Source organism: Mus caroli, unplaced genomic scaffold (genome assembly GCF_978045245.1).
Source record: "Mus caroli unplaced genomic scaffold, Mus_caroli_1 scaffold_20, whole genome shotgun sequence".
In the NCBI taxonomy this organism is placed as follows: domain Eukaryota; kingdom Metazoa; phylum Chordata; class Mammalia; order Rodentia; family Muridae; genus Mus; species Mus caroli.
This window is the reverse complement of record NW_028227275.1, coordinates 8,972,460-8,981,921: the sequence shown is the minus strand read 5'-3', so window position 1 is coordinate 8,981,921 and position 9,462 is coordinate 8,972,460.

The window sequence follows — 9,462 nt, the reverse complement described above, 5'->3', positions numbered from 1 at the left end:
ATGCTACCATACACTGGATTATTGGCAACCTTAAAGAAAAGTGATATCATATCCAGGAGACATCATTTCACAGCTCTCCTCCCTTCCCCCAGGTCTTACAGGCATTCTATCTAGTTTGTCACAATTTTTCTTGAGCCTTAGATAAGGAGAAATTGATATAAAATGATCTATTTTTGGCTGAAACTCACGGACTATGTTTTTCAACACCTTGACCAGTTATGAATCTCTCTCATTTACCCACTGGGAAAAGAATCTTCTTTGACCAAGGTTGAGAGAGGCATAACTCTATAAACAGAAACAGTTATTAAGAGGTCATTTGACAAGATGACAATATAGTGAAATAACACCAGTAAGTTCCCCTATAAAGCCTATAATCTCCCTGGTCATGGACTTCTTATAAGGTTTACATCACCAGACATGAAATTGTTCCCATGGGGCAGACCACAATTCAAGCAGAAAATGGTTGATTAAAACCCTGTAACAATCATGTCACAATGGCATAAATAGACAACATTTACTTGGCAGGCCTGTATTGTAACATATATAATCCAGCACTGGGTCAGACCACTGGTGTTTGTTCTCCCCATGTAGCCTTCATAGCACCTTTCAGCACTATAAAAGCTATAAATGACGTAGCTTATGTTGCTTTAAATGCCTTGGTGCCTAGTTGACCAGAACCTTTAAGGAGATAGTCCATGCTTAGCATGCTTGCCTTAAATAATTCAGGTCTTCTGGGAGCACTACTACCCACACTCTAATTAGCTTACAGTCTAGTAGATGTCCATACAGCTTCCTCCAATGTACTTAATTTTAGTTTATCCACTCCCAGGTAGCCAAACGAAGGGTGTTTATAAGTTATATGGAAGCAAGTTTTGCAACCTGAGATAAAAAGTGTAATTGGAGAAGAAAGTGGGACACGATTGAAAGTGACATGAACGAACAGGATGGGTCCTTTACAGTATGGAAACATTTGGGGCACATGATTTCATCTTTCATGTATTCTATAATTCTGTATAGATAACACTGAAGTCAAAAGTGAACACTGAGTGTCAGCTGAGCCCCGTTAATGTTTCATCGTCTCTGTTCAGTCTGGACCAAGTGTGCTGTATAATTTCCTCCTAGATTAATCAGCATGAAGAAGGAAAGAAGTTCTAAAGGCAGATGGAACACTCCATCTTTAGATGAAGCTTGATAACCTCAAAAAGTAACCAAAGGCTTTGAGCAGCCCTGGGAACCAAACAGATTCACTAAACCCATCCCAGCCACAAGGCCCTGACACCACCCATACTTTTGAAGCCTGGCCCTTCCCAAGCATTTCCAAGCAGTGGATGTTGTAAGGCAGGCAGACTAGCAAAGCTGCCTGGAAAAGGCCCCAGATCAGCTAATGTTGTTGGAAAGGGTACTTGCTAACCTGCTGAGATGCTGAGCTTAAACTGTATGCCCATGTTTTCAGCTTTCATAAGCTGTCACCCAAGCTAGGTCAGTGTTTTTCATGCAACTCTTTGAATCATTCCTGCCTACACATATTGTGAGTCACCCAGTAAGACTCATTGGTCCACTATGCTGGATAATGGTAGTATCTTTATTGTGAGCTGCTGTCGATCACCTTCTGTACAGAGTAGACGTTAGCTTACTTCTCCAGAGGAACAGTGTCACACACAAGGTGTCATCATCCTGGGCTGATGTTATCCTACCCTAGAACTATGCATATCGAATTCTAAAAATGCATACATGGGTGTATTTATGGTAAAAATACAAATGTGACTATTGTGCAACCCTCATATCTCATATCCCTTGTGTATTTGAAAAGGACCATCGATGTTAGACAGTATGAAGTATGGAGAGCTGTCTTAAAGCGACTTCAATTCAGATATTGAAATTATAGTACATAGACTACTTTATATGACACAGTTATATTAACTTTCAATAATATTGAAAGTCACTGTTTCTAAAAAGAAAACACAATGAGTAAGCATTCAGTTAGCAAATGAGAGGAAAGTTCGTGAGAGTGACATTTCTTGGCTTGAGAATTAAAAGAGACTTCTTTTGCCAGGAATCTCTCCTGTATTTCTCTGTGAACATAATAAGCATCATTTCAAAACACTACTGCATGAATAAAGGCAGTCTATCATGCTTTAATAATAAACAGACACCACTCTTTAGGAAAACAAAGGTGAGCAAAGAAATTATAATTCTAGTTTGTGGAGAAAAATTTAGGTGTGAGAAGAATATCCAAAAGAAGGGAGGATTTCAAGATAAAAGCAAATTTAAAGGTCCTAGTCAGCTATCATTGTAAGAAAATCTTTACCCAGTGAAATCGTTGACTCTCAAGAGAGTTAGTAATGTTAGAACAAATGGACTGGAGAAAGTAGATCGGTGTTGGTATACAAATTAGTGGACAGGAAGCCGTCAGACTTTCACAGACAACAAAATGGGTTGAGTGCTTGAAGAGCTCATGAAAAACAGCCCCAAGTCCCACAGTAAGAACAAAATAAAAAAAAAATTAGGCCCATAGTTTAGAAGATTGCTGTTGCTCTGATAAAGTGCCATAGCTTAGTATGACACCAAATAAGTCTGAACAAACCAGATATACCAATGAATTCCAAAATAAGAAAGGCTTAACAAGTCACCCAGAGTCACTGGTCCAGAGAAGGTCACTAGAGTTGGCAGCAGAGGCATGATTTGCCCCTAAAAACAGAAGTAAGAACACCAGTTCCCTGCAATAGGTTACCACCGTACAGGAAAATCCAAGATGGTCAAACACAGCATTTTTAGTTTTACCATTCCAATAAACCATTCTGAAGTGAGGCTGGTGTATGTTCATGTGTGTGTGTGTGTGTGTGTGTGTGTGTGTGTGTGTGTGTGTGTGTGTGTTATGTGCACTCTTCTTTTATGTAATAGCCAATACCAGAAGTTGAAGTCAGCTATCTTCCTCTGTTGTTTTTCACATTACCTTAGGGAACAAAGTCTCTCCCTGAACACAGAGCTCATGGTGTTAGGTGAGAATGTCTGTCCGGTGATCCTGAGGGATTTGTTTGCCTCCATCTCTCAGAGCTGGGTTTATACGATCTGGCAGCCATACTAGGTTTATACAGGGGCATGGGGGGCACAGAACTCAAGTTAGTTTACTTATATTTACATAGCGAGTACTTTATGCATTGAGCCATCTTTCCAGCTCCATATCTTTCATTTTAAATAAGAAGCAGCCCCCCCCCAAGCCCATAAGTGGCGCTCCATCTCCTCACATTAGTCTCCAGCATAAACAATTTTCTTGCAGTACGTGTGTGCATACTCTTTCGTAGAGTAACCCACCACCTACACCTTGTGTTTATGACATCTCACTATGAAGCCTGCTAAGGTATGAGGACTGAACTATGCCAGTTTTACCAAACCCTTCTCTGTTGGTAATTCCTTATTATTACTCAAAACTGTTATCCTGTTTCCATTTAATTTTTTTTCAAATTAAGCACATATTTAGGGAAGAAATCTTCTTGATGGAAAGTCCAAAGGAAGTCTAAATGTCATTGTCAGTGAATCAGGTACTTAATAACTTCCTGTTTGTACTGAAGAGAACTTTGATAAAAAAAGATCCCCAAAGTGCATCTGGGAAAAACACCTATCTGACTGTACAGTGATCTTTTCTCAAGGACTTTTTCTACCACAATAGAAACAGCAGAAAGAGACCTGGCATTAAGTCAAGCTGCATCCCAATTTTCCTATCTATGTATCTATTAATTTTTCAAATAAAAGATCGACAGCAGCTAATTAACTATAATTTTCCCTTTCTATGTGAAACTCAAGATGCTATGTCTGCACAGAGATGGAGTCATGGGTGCGAGAAAAAAAAGACATCAGCCTCGGTAGCTCTCCAATTTCTCTTGCAAATTCTTTACGGAGAGTATTTTCTCTATTTGTATATGCTTACAAATGCCAGCATCTGGCTTATCTCACTAACTGTATGACTATGCTACATCTACAATGACATCCTATAGAATCAATACATGTTCCAAGAATGACTGGTTTAATTAACAAGATATTTTATTTATTAAGTTAGATTAGTGAGGGATGGAGATGTAATTGGGTCGTATCCATTATGAATTAGTTGTTCCTTGAAGAAAATTAGAAATATCTTATTTTATGTCCCTTGTTAGAGTCCAGCCAGCTTGCTCTCTCTATGTCAGGAAGACAGCCTTTATGAGTTAGGGCTTCTGTGGCTCCGACACCTGCTCAAATCAATATCAATTATCTGTGTTCATTCTGGGTAAGTGGGGAAAATATCACTCCACAAAAGAAATCCCAACTTCACAAATCTCATGGAGAGATTATTTGAATCCTGTGGTTCCATGTAGAGACCTGGAGGAAACCATAGTAGCACAGAGATCATAGAGAAATGAGTAGAGGTTGAGAACTATTTGGGTGTTCCAAATTAGTATTTTATTCATTTTCGATCACTTTTGTGTGTATCAGTTTATTCAATAGGAACAGTGACCAGATCATATTGTACACAAGACATTTTGATAGGTATTCCTCACCTTGTAACACAACCACTTTATGAGACAAGTTAGAAAATTAGGTTCCAAAATCAAGAGTTTTTACCCAAAGCTACATAGCTCATTTTTAGAGGTATTAAACTTAAGATCCAAGTGTATAAAATACTAACAGATGTGGCATACTTATTAAAATTTGGTCTACAGAACTCTTGTCAATGAAGATATATTATTTGAGGACAGGGACCATGATAATTTTATTCTTTGATCGATACAAGCAAAATGAGATTCTATCTGTTAACAAAATTGGGAATATCAAACTTCAATTATTACAAGATTTCTGTTATTCCAAAACTTACTTGCTTTTAGTCATGATAAAATTATTTTGTGTTATCAGTACAAACAGCTTTTAAATCAGATAATTATGTACATGGGAGATGGGGATAATTAAGTAATCTATCTGCAGAGACAAAACTATTCTTTGAATTATTTCAGGCATTGATTTGAAGAAAGGAAGAGAAAGTACAACAAAGGATAGAGAAATGGAAGAAACCTGGGTTCATGCTCTTAAATGTGTCAAAAAATGATGGAAGAACTAACCTGATTTAGAGATTTGTTACCAGGATAAATGTAGTTTCTTGAGAAAAACATATGCAGAGGTCAACACAAGAGAAAATATTTCTGAACCCTGAAGTAACTCAGTGTCCAGAGCAGTAGACTGGTGAATTAAATAGGATTTGTATATTTATAGAGGGAGTTAATCCTATCTTCATGTAGCTATGTATAAAAGTTGGATGGAAATGATTAAGCCTATGTGACAGGTTAAAATTTACAGGTCAAGTTTTATATACATAACTTTATGTATAATATATAAAGTATTAACATTATATTAATAAATTATATATTATACATATTTTATATTTCCTTTCAAGGAAATATATAATATGTATTCTATTAAAATTGTGCTTTCTGAAATATAATTTATTAATATAATATAATTATAAATATGTTACATGTCATCTATAATAATGATGGATTAACTTGAGGTTATGGTGATGAACCATCTTCTCAGCACTTGAGAAGCTGCAAAAGGTGAACTGAGACTTCAGAGCCATTGTAGGTTGCATAATAAGACGCTGTCTCAAATCAGAGAAAAGAAAACTTACATGGAGGGCAAAGAATGTATTAGGGAATAAGTGTGAGGGGAAATGACGTAGGAGAGAGTGAGAAGCAGATGTGATAACCTTTCATCATATATGTGCAGACTAAAAAGCCCCAGCAATTACCCCAAGGTCACATATTTAGTAATTACAGGTAATACCATCCATTGGTATTGGGTGTCTGATGGGTCTTCAGTAAAATTCAGGAATAAGTTTAAGCCAGAGTGTAGGGCCGAGGGGACATGTTGGTACAGAACAGTGTGCAGATCTCCTCCAATCTCACAGGAGAACAAGAGCAATTCACATATTTTCTTGCCCTAAACACTGTTTCTCAGACAGAGCTCATGACTAATTAGGCTATGAACACCCTGGCTTGTACTCAAAGCTATTTTTGTGTTGTCTTGCTATTATCTTGTTAGACATAGACCAGAGAGATAAAGGTAAGCGAAGCTCACTGTGTTGGGCACAGAGGAGGGTACAAGACTTTATCTTTGTTTCTAATGATAACAAAATGCTATTTATAACCTTCCTTTGGTTTAAGAGGTTAACAGGCCAGAGTCTGCATAAGTGGATAATCAGGTGCGAGTTCTCTCATTATTCTGTGCAGTGAGGCTAATGGTGTGTGTTCTGCACTTTGGTTTAGTTGGTTTTAAATCTTTGCAATTCACTTAAGCAAGTTGCTTATGAAAACACCATAGGGCATGTAACTATATTTTTTGTGTCTGTCATTCCAAGTTCATAATAAATGTATTAGGTGGATGATAGTAAATTTCCTTTACAGTAGAAAGTCAAAATTTCAATTGAACAGAAGAAAAATGCATAAAATTTAATGGAATAACTCATTTTTGTTGGGACTGAAAGTTGAAAGATATTTAAGCTGACAGAAAACATGTTTCCATCTGACATGTGTAATAGAAAACTCCAAAACATATAATGTATAATTGCAGCTTACAGAATATTCAAAATTTGGTTGAAGAGATTAGATATTGATGTGTGTACATGTGTGTGTGTGTGTTTGTGTGTGTGTGTGTGAGAGAGACACATAGAGAAACAAGTAGATCATCTTGAGCAGAGCACCCCATCACTGAGTCACTTGCAAATGGAATGTAGTATATCCACAGTCAGACTTGTCCAATGTAGTCTGTGACACTGTGGGTGCCACATGACCTGGAGGAAGCTTCTCATTACCTGAAAAATGGGAATAATATTAGCTACTGTATATTTCCATCAAGATTAAATATAACAATGTAGGCAGATAGCAGCACAGTGCCCCCATGTTATAAATATGTCTACGCTAAATGAGTTTTATCAGCACTGCAAGGCTTACCTTGTGCACGTGCAAATTGGGGGTCCTGCTATCTAACATGTGAGTTCTGCACAAATTAAATGTGGTAGTCCATTTAGCCTTCAGCATGTGTGCAAGTGGTGTCAGGCTATACTGACCCTCTGGCCTTATGGGAACATTTTTTAAAAATGTGCTTTTTTTTCTTCTGCCAAAGCAAATGGCAAGTACGAAGCAGAGACCCACTGAGAAGGAGGGTCGATCCTTCTTAATAGTCATCAGGTGTCAGTCACTGAGCTGCTCTCGATAGCGTGCATACTGCTTTCAGAAAAGTAACATGGCTCCATAGAAAAACTTGAATTTATGAGTTCTCCTTAGTCAAATACTTGAAGTGAAAGAAAAAATGTCATCAAGATTGCAGCCTGATAGGAAAATCAAACTTCCAGTCAATGCGATGCCAAGGGCTGTCAATAGCACCAATTACATCTCATTGGTCATGATGGAACACAGTTTGCATTTACTTAATATAGTGGTTTTTTTTCTAATCTGATGCCTGAGTATATGTCATCTTAAATAGTGAGTCAGACCAGGTTGACAGGAAAATAAAACATACCCCTGTCTTCCACTGGCTTGGTTAGCTGCCTAAGAAAGGTTGATCTATCTATAACACAGAGTGCATAATTCAACATGACAGGAGAGAAAAAAAAAAGAAGCATGCATAATTTCACACACATGGAAGGTAAAGATGGAGATGGATTTATGGGCCGTAACCCGCTGAAGACTGTGCAGAAATGTTTCACTGCTTGCAGACAAGTGAATTCTTTCATCTTCAGGCCCTTTGGATAAATTTTCCTCAGGAGTTGATGGACTTTAAATCTGTCAAATAGGGACCTATAAAATCTGATTCCATGCTATAAATGGTAGCAGCCCGAGGCTCTGAGGTGTGGTATCACGGAGGATGACACACAGACAAGTCCCCTTCTGACATTTTACTACCGAGGACAGCAAGGCTAGTCAGATGACCACTTTCTGAGGTAGAAATGGGAAGAGACATTTGCAATTCATTCCCCTTTTGATCACAAATGCCAAGCAGCTGCAACAAGTGCCTAACTAAACGGCTTCATTTCAGTGGTATGGGGACTGTGGGTGAAAGAATTCCGAATCACGTGATTCCTGCATTTCCAAAGCAAGAGGACAGTCAGCACCACAAGGACACAGTAATAACTGGTTAAAGAACACCACTCAAACTTTGTCTCTGTAACTCCTTCCATGGGTGATTGTTTCCAATTCTAAGAAGGGGCAAAGTGTCCACACTTTGGTCTTCGTTCTTCTTCAGTTTCATGTGTTTTACAAATTGTCTCTTATATCTCAGGTATACTAAGTTTCTGGGCTAATATCCACTTATTAGTGAGTACATATCATTTGAGTTCTTTTGTGATTGGGTTACCTCACTCAGGATGATGCCCTCCAGGTCCAACCATTTGCCTAGGAATTTCATAAGTTTGGAGCTGAGACAAAAGGATGGACCATCTAGAGACTGCCATATCCAGGGATCCATCCCATAATTAGCCTCCAAACGATGACACCATTGCATACACTAGCAAACGTTTGCTCAAAGGACCCTGATATAGCTGTCTCTGTGAGACTATGCCGGGGCCTAGCAAACACAGAAGTGGATGCTCACAGTCAGCTATTGGATGAATCACAGGGCCCCCAGTGGAGGAGCTAGAGAAAGTATCCAAGGAGCTAAAGAGATCTGCAACCCTGTAGGTGCAACAACATTATGAACTAACCAGTACCTCGGAGCTCTTGACTCTAGCTGCATATGTATCAAAAGATGGCCTAGTCGGCCATCACTAGAAAGAGAGGCCCATTAGACATGCAAACTTTGTATGCCCTAGTACAGGGGAATGCCAGAGCCAAAAAATGGGAATGGGTGGGTAGGGAAGTAGGGGGGAGGGTATGGGGGACTTTTGGGATAGCATTGGAAATGTAATTGAGGAAAATACATAATAAAAAAATATTAAAAAAAAAAGAACACCACCCAACGGGCTCAGAAAACACAGTGTTTTATCCCCAAAATTCTAACTCTCAGGAGGATGTTGATATTATGTAAGACACTGGCATTCAGTCAAATTTTCTTTCTCTCCTGATCATCCAGGTCTCCAATCTTCTAACTTGGAAGTGTCTCCTCAGAGTGACGGTTGGAAGAATTTTAATTTGTGGCAATGAAAGGTTAGCCTGAGTATTATCAGCACCTATTGGAGATTACTTTATTATAATGTAGACAGTAGGATGCAGTTTGATTTTTACATATCTGTTAGGTAGCACTACCTGCAGAAGTGTTGGATAAAGCAGGATTGGTCAGAGTGAGAGGTCTCACTGGAGCAGACCCTACTATGTCTTAGCTTGCCCTGGAATGAATATGACCTGGAGTAAATATGCTGGACTAAATATGACCTGAGACATCCCATGTTGTTGAACCTATCTATCAAGACTATTATAGAGTTCCTCTAATTGGTCCCAGAATATG